General features: G+C 54.6%; 4 pseudogenes; 1 reads left to right on the top strand and 3 right to left on the bottom strand.

Annotated features, from left to right (window-relative positions):
* The first annotated feature begins 2893 nt into the window (after window positions 1-2893).
* On the top strand, window positions 2894-3479 carry LOC146721549 (uncharacterized; annotated as a pseudogene).
* LOC146721548 (large subunit ribosomal RNA) lies at window positions 3167-5373 on the bottom strand (annotated as a pseudogene).
* A 202-nt stretch (window positions 5374-5575) lies between these two features.
* On the bottom strand, window positions 5576-5731 carry LOC146721547 (5.8S ribosomal RNA; annotated as a pseudogene).
* Window positions 5732-7901: 2170 nt separating this feature from the next.
* Window positions 7902-8956, bottom strand: LOC146721546 (small subunit ribosomal RNA; annotated as a pseudogene).
* Window positions 8957-10544: the final 1588 nt, after the last annotated feature.

Below are 10544 nucleotides of genomic sequence, written 5' to 3'. Positions count from 1 at the left end.
TAGGGAAAGGGATATTTGTGGTCTCAGCAGAGTAAATTGTTTAACACCGCTTCTAATGGCTATTTTTCAAGTTTTTAGCGTTCTCTTTTGGGTGGGGGAGCATTTCCAACCCTAGGTGAATTGGGGAGCAGGTACGGCGCAAAAGAAGTTTTTCTGCCTTGCTTACACCTCTCTTTAATTCGATCGGCACCCCGTCACTTCTAGCCTTTATAGTGGTCTTGCAACCACTGTACATGTTCACGATGTAATTTGCCACTTTGGCCGGGATTCCTTTTCTATATTAATGCCCAATAGATGGCCTTGTGTGGGATAGTATCGAATGCTTTCGATATATCCAGGACGGTGAAAACACCGCCCGACGCTTTTGCTTCACTAATGGCTGCACTGAGTAGTCTAGTGTTCGTAAAACAGCCATTCTCTTTAGTAAAGCCTTTCTGTCTTAGCGTCTGTTGAATGACCTCGCGTATGCGACGGTCCAGCAGCGATGAAAATATTCTGCTTAACATTGAGGAGATAGTTATAGGCCTCCAGTTTTTAATATCCGAGAGATCTTTACTCGCTTTAGGTATAAGGTAGTGCGATTCTGGCTTCCAAGCTATTGGATAAGCCTCTTTTAGGAGCAGGAGATTGAAGAACTTAGCCAAAACAATACTGATGCCTTTTCCTTTCAAGTCAGCCTTTTCAATCTTATCTAAACCAACAGCTGAAGAGTTGGCAATGCGTCTGATTTTGTCCTGCACTTCCTTTGGCTTTATTGGTAGGGAAGATATCTCTCAGCGGAACCTCGGCGTCTGCAACACCGATTGGTTCTTGCTGGGGGCCGGGCGACCCCATAGATTGGTGTAACATTCTTTAATTTTCGCCATCTCGGGCGATTGACGCAATTGTATAAGCGATAGGTCATTGGCGGCCACGGCATCTGCCAGCTTCCTTGGACAGTTATTCATTAGCTTCCTGGCATTTTGCAAAGGCGAAGCGCCTCTTCTCCATCCTGTTTGGCGGACGGCTTTTGGTTTTTCGATTCCTACGTTTTCTGGAATCTTTATGTACTCCCTTGTTTTATTCAGGCATTCTGTTATCTCGTCGCATAGCAAGTCAATATCCTCACTGGTCGTTCTTTTACTTGCTAACGAGACCAGTCTTGCAACCATGGTTGCCCATACGCCTTTCAGTTCACTTTCCGCTTCGATTTCCGCCAGCACACTCTCTCTCCAATCCTCGCCTTCAAAGGATAATTGCTCCGGCGCTGCACTTCGCGCCGGAGATTCGTTCTGCGTTCTAGGAACCTCGACTACAGCAGCCAATTCTGGCTGCCGTGGAGCTACATCAGGTTGTGGGGCCGGTACAACGGCCGGTTTCAGTCGACGTCTTGCATCGCTTATTTGCTTATTGGTTTTACCCGGGAAAAATTCCATCAACCTGATGTTAATGTTTCGCTCGTCTTGGAACCTTAGATTGAGTTGTTCGAGCCGCTCCATCTCATCCGCAGTCCACACGGTTAACTTTCTGCCACTCTTTTCGGCTGGTTTTTCAGCCTCGGCTGCTCTCTTTGTATTCCTTATTTTCGGGTGAGCAAACCTTTCATGTTGCGAGAGCCCAATCCTTGATTCGAAGCTCAAGTTACAGTTCTCGCATTTGTACTCGGCCGCTGGATTGACCTTTTTACCCCTGCACTTAGGGTAATGACAGCGCCATGAATGGATTTTCGGAAAGACTTCCCGACATTTCTCGCACTCCCAATTGACATGCACATCTGGATGTTGTTCTAGAAAGTGTGCGTTCAGCTGCTTTGCACCAATGCAACTGATACTTCTACTGTTCTCCAAACATTTGGGCAGTCCATGACTGCATCTGTACTTCCTTGGATGGTCAAGGGCTGGGGTAACCCGAATAGGTATTGGGTCCCATCGCCCGTCCGACGGCGCCCCTGGGACTCGGGGCGCCGCTCGCGCTTTCCTCGCCTTTTCGCCACATAGGCAGCGTCCGCCCCGCCAGAAGCGTTCTCGGGGTCGTCCGCCTCCGAGGCTTTTTCTATTCACTATCCATATTTGCTCCTGAATAGACCGTCGCCTGGAGCCAAGACGACGGTCGGGCAATCGTGGGCTGCACCTCACCCCGACGGTTATAAATTAGTTTGCGGCGTGTTGGCTTTTGATTTCCGCAAACAAACTCTGGGCACTCTAGGCTGCTCCTCACCCCGATGGTTTCTTTGGTGTCTGATTGCACAAGGTATACCCGGACTACAAAGAGCCGGCTTGGAAGAAGAGAAAAGGCGAGCTGGGGGTTAGTTTCCCAATTCTGGGACAGCAATTTCCCTTTTTCACAGAATAATCTGTTCCCCCATGATGGCTTACGCCATTGATTCCTTTCTTCGCTTCGCCTTTTCGGGCCGATGACAGGCCTAAACAAGTTATCCCTGATGCGCCAGCTTGGCGAGTTCCGAGCGTGCTAATTTGCTCGGCGCTGTACCCCGTTAGCCGTCGCCCACCGTACCGTCTTGCTATGGTGGGGACGTTGCCCGGGAGTGACCACGAGGAGGTGGGGTACAACTTGACGTGAGAGCTGAAGGTCCTTACTAGAGGACTTCGTTGGCGCATCACGACCCAACTACGACTCTCTCTAAGTACCATCGCGGCGTGTTGCTTTGAGAACCGAGAGAGTCATAGTTACGCCCCCCCAGAGAGTCGTATAAAGTTACTCCCCCGAGAAAGTCATAGTTCCTCCCGCGCGGTGTACTACCCGCCGCTTGCTGAAATTTTTCACGGGACTTCAGAGCACGGGGCAAAATCACATTGCGTCAACACCCGCGAGGGCCACGCAATGCTTTTGTTTTATTAGACATGCGGATTCTTCCCCTAGGTCCCGTAGCGCAGGTCGCTGAGCTGAGCGTTGAATGGGCGGCCCGAAGAGGGACGACGCACATACTGCTCTACGCCGCAACGGAAGCCTCGCAGTCAGGAAGATCCGCGGCAGGCCAAGGCACGAGGACCGAGCTCGGATCCCGGGACCCGGCGCGAGAACGCCGACCTTCACCTCGCCCAGGCCGGCACGTCAGCCAGACCCGCTTCCCGACCAAGCCCGACAACGCCCCCGCTCCTCAGAGCCAATCCTTATTCCGAAGTTACGGATCCAATTTGCCGACTTCCCTTACCTACATTATTCTATCGACTAGAGGCTCTTTACCTTAGAGACCTGCTGCGGATATGGGTACGAACCGGCGCGACACCTCCACGTGGCCCTCTCCTGGATTTTCAAGGTCCGAGGGGAAGTATCCGGACACCGCCCGCAACTGCGGTGCTCTTCCCGTTCCAAACCCTATCTCCCCTGCTAGAGGTTTCCAGGGAACTCGAACGCTTATACAGAAAAGAAAAACTCTTCCCGGATCTCCCGACGGCGTCTCCAGGTCATTTGGGTACCCCGACGAACACTCTTACGAGGGCCCGAATTGTATGCGGTTCCGCTGCCGGGTTCCGGAATAGGAACCGGATCCCTTTTCGCCCGACGGGCGTGTGTCTTTCGTATAATATTTATTATTATTTCTCGACACTCGAGTATATTGTACGCCGTTCATTGACATAGGATTTCTTCCTAGGGCTTAGGATCGACTGACTCGTGTGCAACGGCTGTTCACACGAAACCCTTCTCCACGTCAGTCCTCCAGGGCCTCGCTGGAGTATTTGCTACTACCACCAAGATCTGCCACCGACGGCGGCTCCAGGCAGGCTCGCGCCCAGACCCTTCTGCGCTCACCGTCGCGACCCTCCTACTCGTCAGGGACTTCGTGACGACGCGAGAGAAGACTAACGCCCGCTCCCGGTTGCCGCCCCCCTTGCTGCTGACGGCAGAGTATAGGCTCGACGCTTCAGCGCCATCCATTTTCAGGGCTAGTTGCTTCGGCAGGTGAGTTGTTACACACTCCTTAGCGGATTCCGACTTCCATGGCCACCGTCCTGCTGTCTTAAGCAACCAACGCCTTTCATGGTGTCCCATGAGCGTCGAGTTGGGCGCCTTAACTCTGCGTTTGGTTCATCCTACAGCGCCAGTTCTGCTTACCAAAAATGGCCCACTTGGCACTCTGATCCGAAGATGCTCGTGGCTTCATAATTCAAGAAAGCCAGAGATCTCACCCATTTAAAGTTTGAGAATAGGTTGAGGTCGCTTCGGCCCCAAGGCCTCTAATCATTCGCTTTACCAGATGAGACTCGCGCGCGTTCCGTGCGGAACGGCCGAGTGCCAGCTATCCTGAGGGAAACTTCGGAGGGAACCAGCTACTAGATGGTTCGATTAGTCTTTCGCCCCTATACCCAGTTCCGACGATCGATTTGCACGTCAGAATCGCTACGGACCTCCATCAGGGTTTCCCCTGACTTCGTCCTGACCAGGCATAGTTCACCATCTTTTGGGTCCCCAACGTGTACGCTCTGGGTGCGCCTCTTCTCGCGATGAGAACGAGACGCCCCGGGAGTGCGAGGGCCGCATTCGCGACGCGGCCCATCCTCCCTAGGTCGACGGCCAGGGCCGACTTTCACTTTCATTACGCCTTTAGGGCTCAGCGGACAAGTCCCAATGACTCGCGTACATGTATGACTCCTTGGTCCGTTGTTTCAAGACGGGTTCCTAAGAGTACCCAAAGCAGAGTAGCGTCGCCGACCGTATCTGTCCTCCCTCGCCTCGTCGCCGCGGACCTGCGGGAGACGTCGCAGGCCCTGGTCGAAGGTGTACCGTACTGTAGACCCACAGCGGGGCCAGGACCCGGGACCCGGCGCGAAAGTACAGTACCCTCACGAGTACCGTGGTACGCGCGCTTTGCGACTGTCCTCGGACGCACCGTGAATAGTGCGGGCATGATACCTTGCGCGACCGCCGAGCAGCCGGCCTGGGCGACCGAGGGTTTGTCGCGTGCCGTTTTACCGGCGACGCGACGACACCGCACCCGTCCGTAGACCGACACCCAGCGGGTCGCGACGTTCTACTTGTGGGGAGAAGTGCACGACGACGAGCGCCGGACATCGGCGCACGGTAGCGTGCCCCGCGCGCGAGCCGCAAGGACTCCGCGGGACATCGCCGACCGACGCGAAGCCACGCGCCTGACGATGAATCTCCCCCGTTCGATCTTTTGGGTTTCTTAGGTTTACCCCTGAACGGTTCACGTACCTCTTGAACTCTCTCTTCAAAGTTCTTTTTTCAACTTCCCTCCCTGGTACTTGTTTCGCTATTCGGTCTCGTGGTCGTATCCTCGGCTCTCGCGTACACACACACTTGGAATACACAAACACGCTTCCCCCTCTTAATTCGCCAGCATTCTTGGGCGCGCGTTCGCCAACGTTTACACGCTTGTGCGCTTCTCATCCTCATTATTATTATTTCGGTGTGTCATTTCAGACGACGCCAGGATTTGCACGCGGGCCGGTCGGCGCGGCACGAAACCTCGGGCGAACGTTCAACCGATCGCACCTCGTTACGCCCATTGTAAGACGTTGCACAGGGCACAGGCGACGCGCGCGGCCATTTCTGGTCGCCCGCGTCGTGGCCGTGCGCGCTCTTCGGACGCAAGCAGTTGAGGGGTACTTAAAAACGACCCTTAGCCAGGAGTGGTTCCGGGAATTGAATCCGTGGACCGCAAGGTGGCGTTCGAATGTCGATGTTCTATGTGTCCTGCAGTTCACAAGTTGACGCGCAATTAGCTGCGTTCTTCATCGACCTACGAGCAAGTGATCTACCGTTCAGGGTAATGCGTTCGAAACTTTTTGCGTTCCGAAGAAACGCGCTTTCGTTCAACTCGTGGTCTTTTCTCGGACGAGAGAGAGCGAATAATCGTGGTGGACCTTCGATCAGCCTGTCCGCGGGGTCCGAGACGCGCCGCGGAACCGCCGCCTCCCGCCAGGGAAGGCTACGGAAAAGTAGAGTGGTGTTTCTCGTTCGGAGCGTCTATCCGCAAACGGAGAATCCGGGGCGGAGCTCTTTGAAGAAACCGTCGGACCGACACAGTGACAGATTGTCGAAAATAATCATCGATCCCTTCTTGGCTTAAATATATTTAATAATAATGGGGGTACTCTCGCTCGGCACTCGCGTCGGCACACCGTCGTGTTCTCGGCACGCTGAACGCTGCCCCGCGGACAAAAGGGTAGGTCCCGCGCGTAGACGAACGTGTGGGTGTGCACACACGCGTGCGTGGGCATAGGTTCAACCGGTTCGCGCTCAACCGCCGAATCGACGCTCTGGTGTGCGTGGCGGAGAATGCACACACACGAGCGTGGATCGCGAAGAGTCTTGGTACGAATCGTCGTCGAACACCGCCGGGCGCGCTGCTGGCTTGCCGAAACTTTCGGTCAGAGAGGGCGACGGCGTCCGTCGTGATATAAAACACAACAACGGAGGCCGGCAAATCGGAGTTGGGCGGTAGGCTAGGACTCCCGTTTTCCTCCGTCACCCAACACCACCCTTCTAAGTACTGCCTCCCTTGCTCCTCGAACACCAGACCCGCCCCCTACCCTAGCCTAATCTTCCACCACCTACCATCCCCTACTCCCCCCCTGCCCCCCTACCACCCCCCAACCCGACGCAGCCTCTTTACCCCACTCCCCCACAAACCCCCTCCACACACCCCCCTCCATATCTCCCCGCCGCCCCACCTTCCACTCCCCACACCCCCCCCCACCCCCATCCTACCATCAGCACAATACTCTCAATAAACTCACCAAACCCCACGCCGCACCCCACACACCTCCACAACCCCCTCCCCACCCCTCCACCCCCCACCCCACAAACCCCTCCACCCCACCACCACCCAACTCCCACCCCACATCCGCCCCACCATCTCCCCCTCCCGCCCATGCTTGTCCCTTCTTCCACCCTCACCCCTCACCCAGAATTCCCCGCACCCTCACCCTCCCTCTCTCCACAACCCTCTTCTCCCCCGTCCCTTCAACACCCCACCTCCCTTTCCATTCTCCCACTCCCGCCCCCGTCACCAGCACCCACAATCCTTGCCTCCCTATCACCCCCAGTCTATCTCTTTTCTACTCACCGCCTGCCTTTCACATCCCCCCCACCCCTCCAGCCCCCCACAAACGCCCCCGTTCATACAGCTCCGGGCCAGCTACCCCCCCCCCCACCAACTCACCCCCCACTTACCCCCCTACAACCCTCATACAACACCCACCACCAAGCCACTCCCCCCCACCCCGACTCACTCTACCTCCCCACCCCCCCCCCCTCCCCACACCCTCCTACACCCCATCCCCTACACCCACCTTCCCGCCAAAAGTCCTCCTACCCTTCCTCCGCCCCTCAACCCCCTACCCTCTCCCATTCCTCCCTCCCCTTCCCACCCCCCCCCCCACCCTCACCCTTCCTTTCAAACCTTACAACCCACACACATCATACTCCCCCCACACTATCTTTTGGCTCCACCTCACTCACAATCCAAATTCCAACCGCACCCACCAAACTCCCCGCTCCCCCTCCACACACTTCCCCCCCCCACACCCTGACTCTCCCCCACCCCCACTCACACAACCCCCCCCACCCCCACCCAGTCCATTCACCCTTCACCGACCCCCACCCCGCACACCAAGTCCCAGTCCACCGCCCACCTCCTCTCCCCCCATACTCTACCTACCCACCACCCAATTACCATCACCCCCCCCACACCCCACCCCTCAAACCAATCCCATTCACCCCCCTTCCACTCCCACCCGACTCCCCCATCAAATCTCCCGACGCCCCACCCATTCCCCACCCCCACCACAAAAAACTTCCCCCACCTCTACCCCTATCCCTCCCCCTTTCCAGAGCGGCCCACCTTTTCAGCAGCGTCCTTCAGTCGACGACGTGCGAGCGCGCGTCTCTCCCAAAAGCGGCCGACTCCGACGCAGAGCAGGAACGCCCGGAACGTTAACTGATCACCGTCCGCAGCGTTCAACCTACGAAACCTTGGTTACGAATTTTACTTCCTCTAAAATGATCAAGTTTGGTATCCTTTCCCGGCAACACATCACGGCAATGCCGAGGACCTTGCGCGCACCAGTCGACGACACTAACTTAAATCATTCAACGGTAGTAGCGACGGGGCGGTGGGTACAAAGGCAGGGACGTAATCAACGCGAGCTTATGAATCGCGCTACTACTTAGGAATCATCGTTCAGGGGGAACAAATTGAAGCCCCAATCCCTAGAACGAAGTGAGGTTCAGCGGGTTACCCGGGCCTTTCGGCCAGGGAACACACCGCTGATTCCTCAGTGTAGCGCGCGTGCGGCCCAGAACATCTAAGGGCATCACAGACCTGTTATTGCTCAATCTCGTGCGGCTAGAAAGCCGCCTGTCCCTCTAAGAAGATTTGTTTGTACGTTGGTAGTAAAAACCCGCCAGCGAGCCGGGGGGCCCTTCGCGATACCATAAAGGTACGCCTATTTAGGCAGGCTAGAGTCTCGTTCGTTATCAGGAATTAACCAGACTAAATACGCTCCACCAACTAAGAACGGGCCATGCACCACACCACCCACCGAATCAAGAAAGAGGCTATCAATCTGTCAATCCTTCCGGTGTCTGGGCCTGGTGAGGTTTCCCGTGTTGAGTCAAATTAAGCCGCAGGCTCCACTCCTGGTGGTGCCATTCCGTCAATTCCTTTAAGTTTCAGCTTTGCAACCAGATCCCCCGGACACCCAAAAAGCTTTGGTTTCGGAGCTGCCCCCGCCGGTCTCGGAGGACACTCCGGAGGATGTAGCTGGGCATCGTTTATGGTTAGAACTAGGGCCGGCTCATCCTACTCCGCCCCTTCGCACCTCTAACTTTCGTTTTTAGATTAATCAGAAGAACGGCGAGAGAAAGGAGAGCGTGAGGGAAGGGAGTGAGATAGAGCTGCAGTATGTCAGAGTACATTGCGGCAGGACTAAGTCAAATTCTGGTCGTACGCGAGAACGAACACCAAATTTCACACAAGACCGTGCGGGTGAGACAAGACATACTGGCCACACCACATTATGTCGACAGCCGAGAATAATGAGACAAAGATGCATGAAAATGTGTGCAAACATGAGAGAAACCTACAGGGGACAAAGGACAACACTGGATGACGTGTATGCGTTTGAGCGAGTCGGGATTTAGCCTACGGACGGAAGTGGAATGAGACTAGCGGGAGCTGAGTGCGAAAAATGTTGAACAGAGCCGTGATTGAAAACAAGGTACAGGAAGTGAAAGGTGAAAAACCCGAGTGAAACCAACGAAAAACCTCTGAGAAAAGAGTTATGCGGCTAACGTAGGAGAGACGGATGAGCAAGTGCGAGTGTGCACACAGTGAGGAAGAAGGAGAAAGACATGATAGAAAGATCGTGGAGCACGTAATGAATTGTACACTGCGTCGTGAAAGCCGGTGCGGCCGTGCCCCGGACCCAATTGGAGAGATGTACCACGCCAGATTGAGACGATGTGGACGAGATAGTGCGCTTCGAAAAGAAAAAAGCGTGTGGTCCCAGCTTAAGCAAATGCTGGCCAAACAGCGATTCGAGCTGCCTCCGCAAGATAGGCCCAAAGATAGTCTTGGACAGATGTGCGAATCGATATGGCGAAGTGCAGTCCTAATGAGAGAAATGTATTGAGAGCCATGAGCAGTGAAAGGGCGGAGTGAGCCATTCGACGAGCGTATTCCCCTATGGAACGTTTGTATGCAGTACCGTTGGATCCACGTCAGGAAAATGTCCTGCTATCAGAACACAAAAGATGACAAACTCCCACTGCGGAACTGTGATTACTTCCACAGAACGTTACGCTATGACCCATTTAAGTATAATGTTCCTCTGCCATAGTGACCGGAACGAGTGTTTGTGCATTGGATTAGCCGCCAAACTTAGTACAGGGTGAAAGCTAGTTTTTCAGTGTAGTGAGGTGCCCCCAGTGCTTCGCATTTGGGAACATGATGCGACCACCAAATGCACCGAAAAACCACCAGGAAAGACGGTGCAAAAATGCTGGTAGGTGTAGGAACAATGATGCAACGAGATGGCTAAACCAAGACACAAGTGTGATAGAAAACTGTAAAGCATTGAAAGGGAGCAAAGTGATCACTCGGTTCTGGGCGGTGTTCCCGAAGTGTGATGGAATACGTGAGAGCGTTAGAGAGAGAGAAAGCGAGAATAAATGACGAATGAATGGTGCGTGAATGTGGTGCAGTATAACTGCCAGAATGCGTATGCGGTTATGTGTGATCTGGGTGAGATGATGCGCGAACGTCGAGTGAGTGTAGCACTGCTGCAAGAACCGTATGAAAGGCATGGACGTGTGGTGGGCTTGCCCATAGGTATGGATGTGATTGTGTGCGAAAGTGGGACGGTGAAAGCAGCAGTGGTGGTAAATGACTCTAGGTTAGACGTGATGTGCGTGAGAGAGTGTACGAATAAGCTTGGAGTGAGTGTGTGGTTGAAGGGGGACTTTGGCAAAATGTATGTGGTGTCCATGTATTGCCAGTATGGTAAGTGTATCGAGCCGTACTTGGCGTACATGGACAGAGTATGTGAGACGGCCGAAAGAAAGCGTCTGCTGATAGG

The sequence above is a fragment of the Nylanderia fulva genome, unplaced genomic scaffold, assembly GCF_048542155.1.
Source record: "Nylanderia fulva isolate GAGA-0341 unplaced genomic scaffold, ASM4854215v1 Scaffold456, whole genome shotgun sequence".
Classification (NCBI taxonomy): domain Eukaryota; kingdom Metazoa; phylum Arthropoda; class Insecta; order Hymenoptera; family Formicidae; genus Nylanderia; species Nylanderia fulva.
Note: the sequence above shows the minus strand (reverse complement) of the source record. Positions and strands in the feature narration are given on the sequence as shown.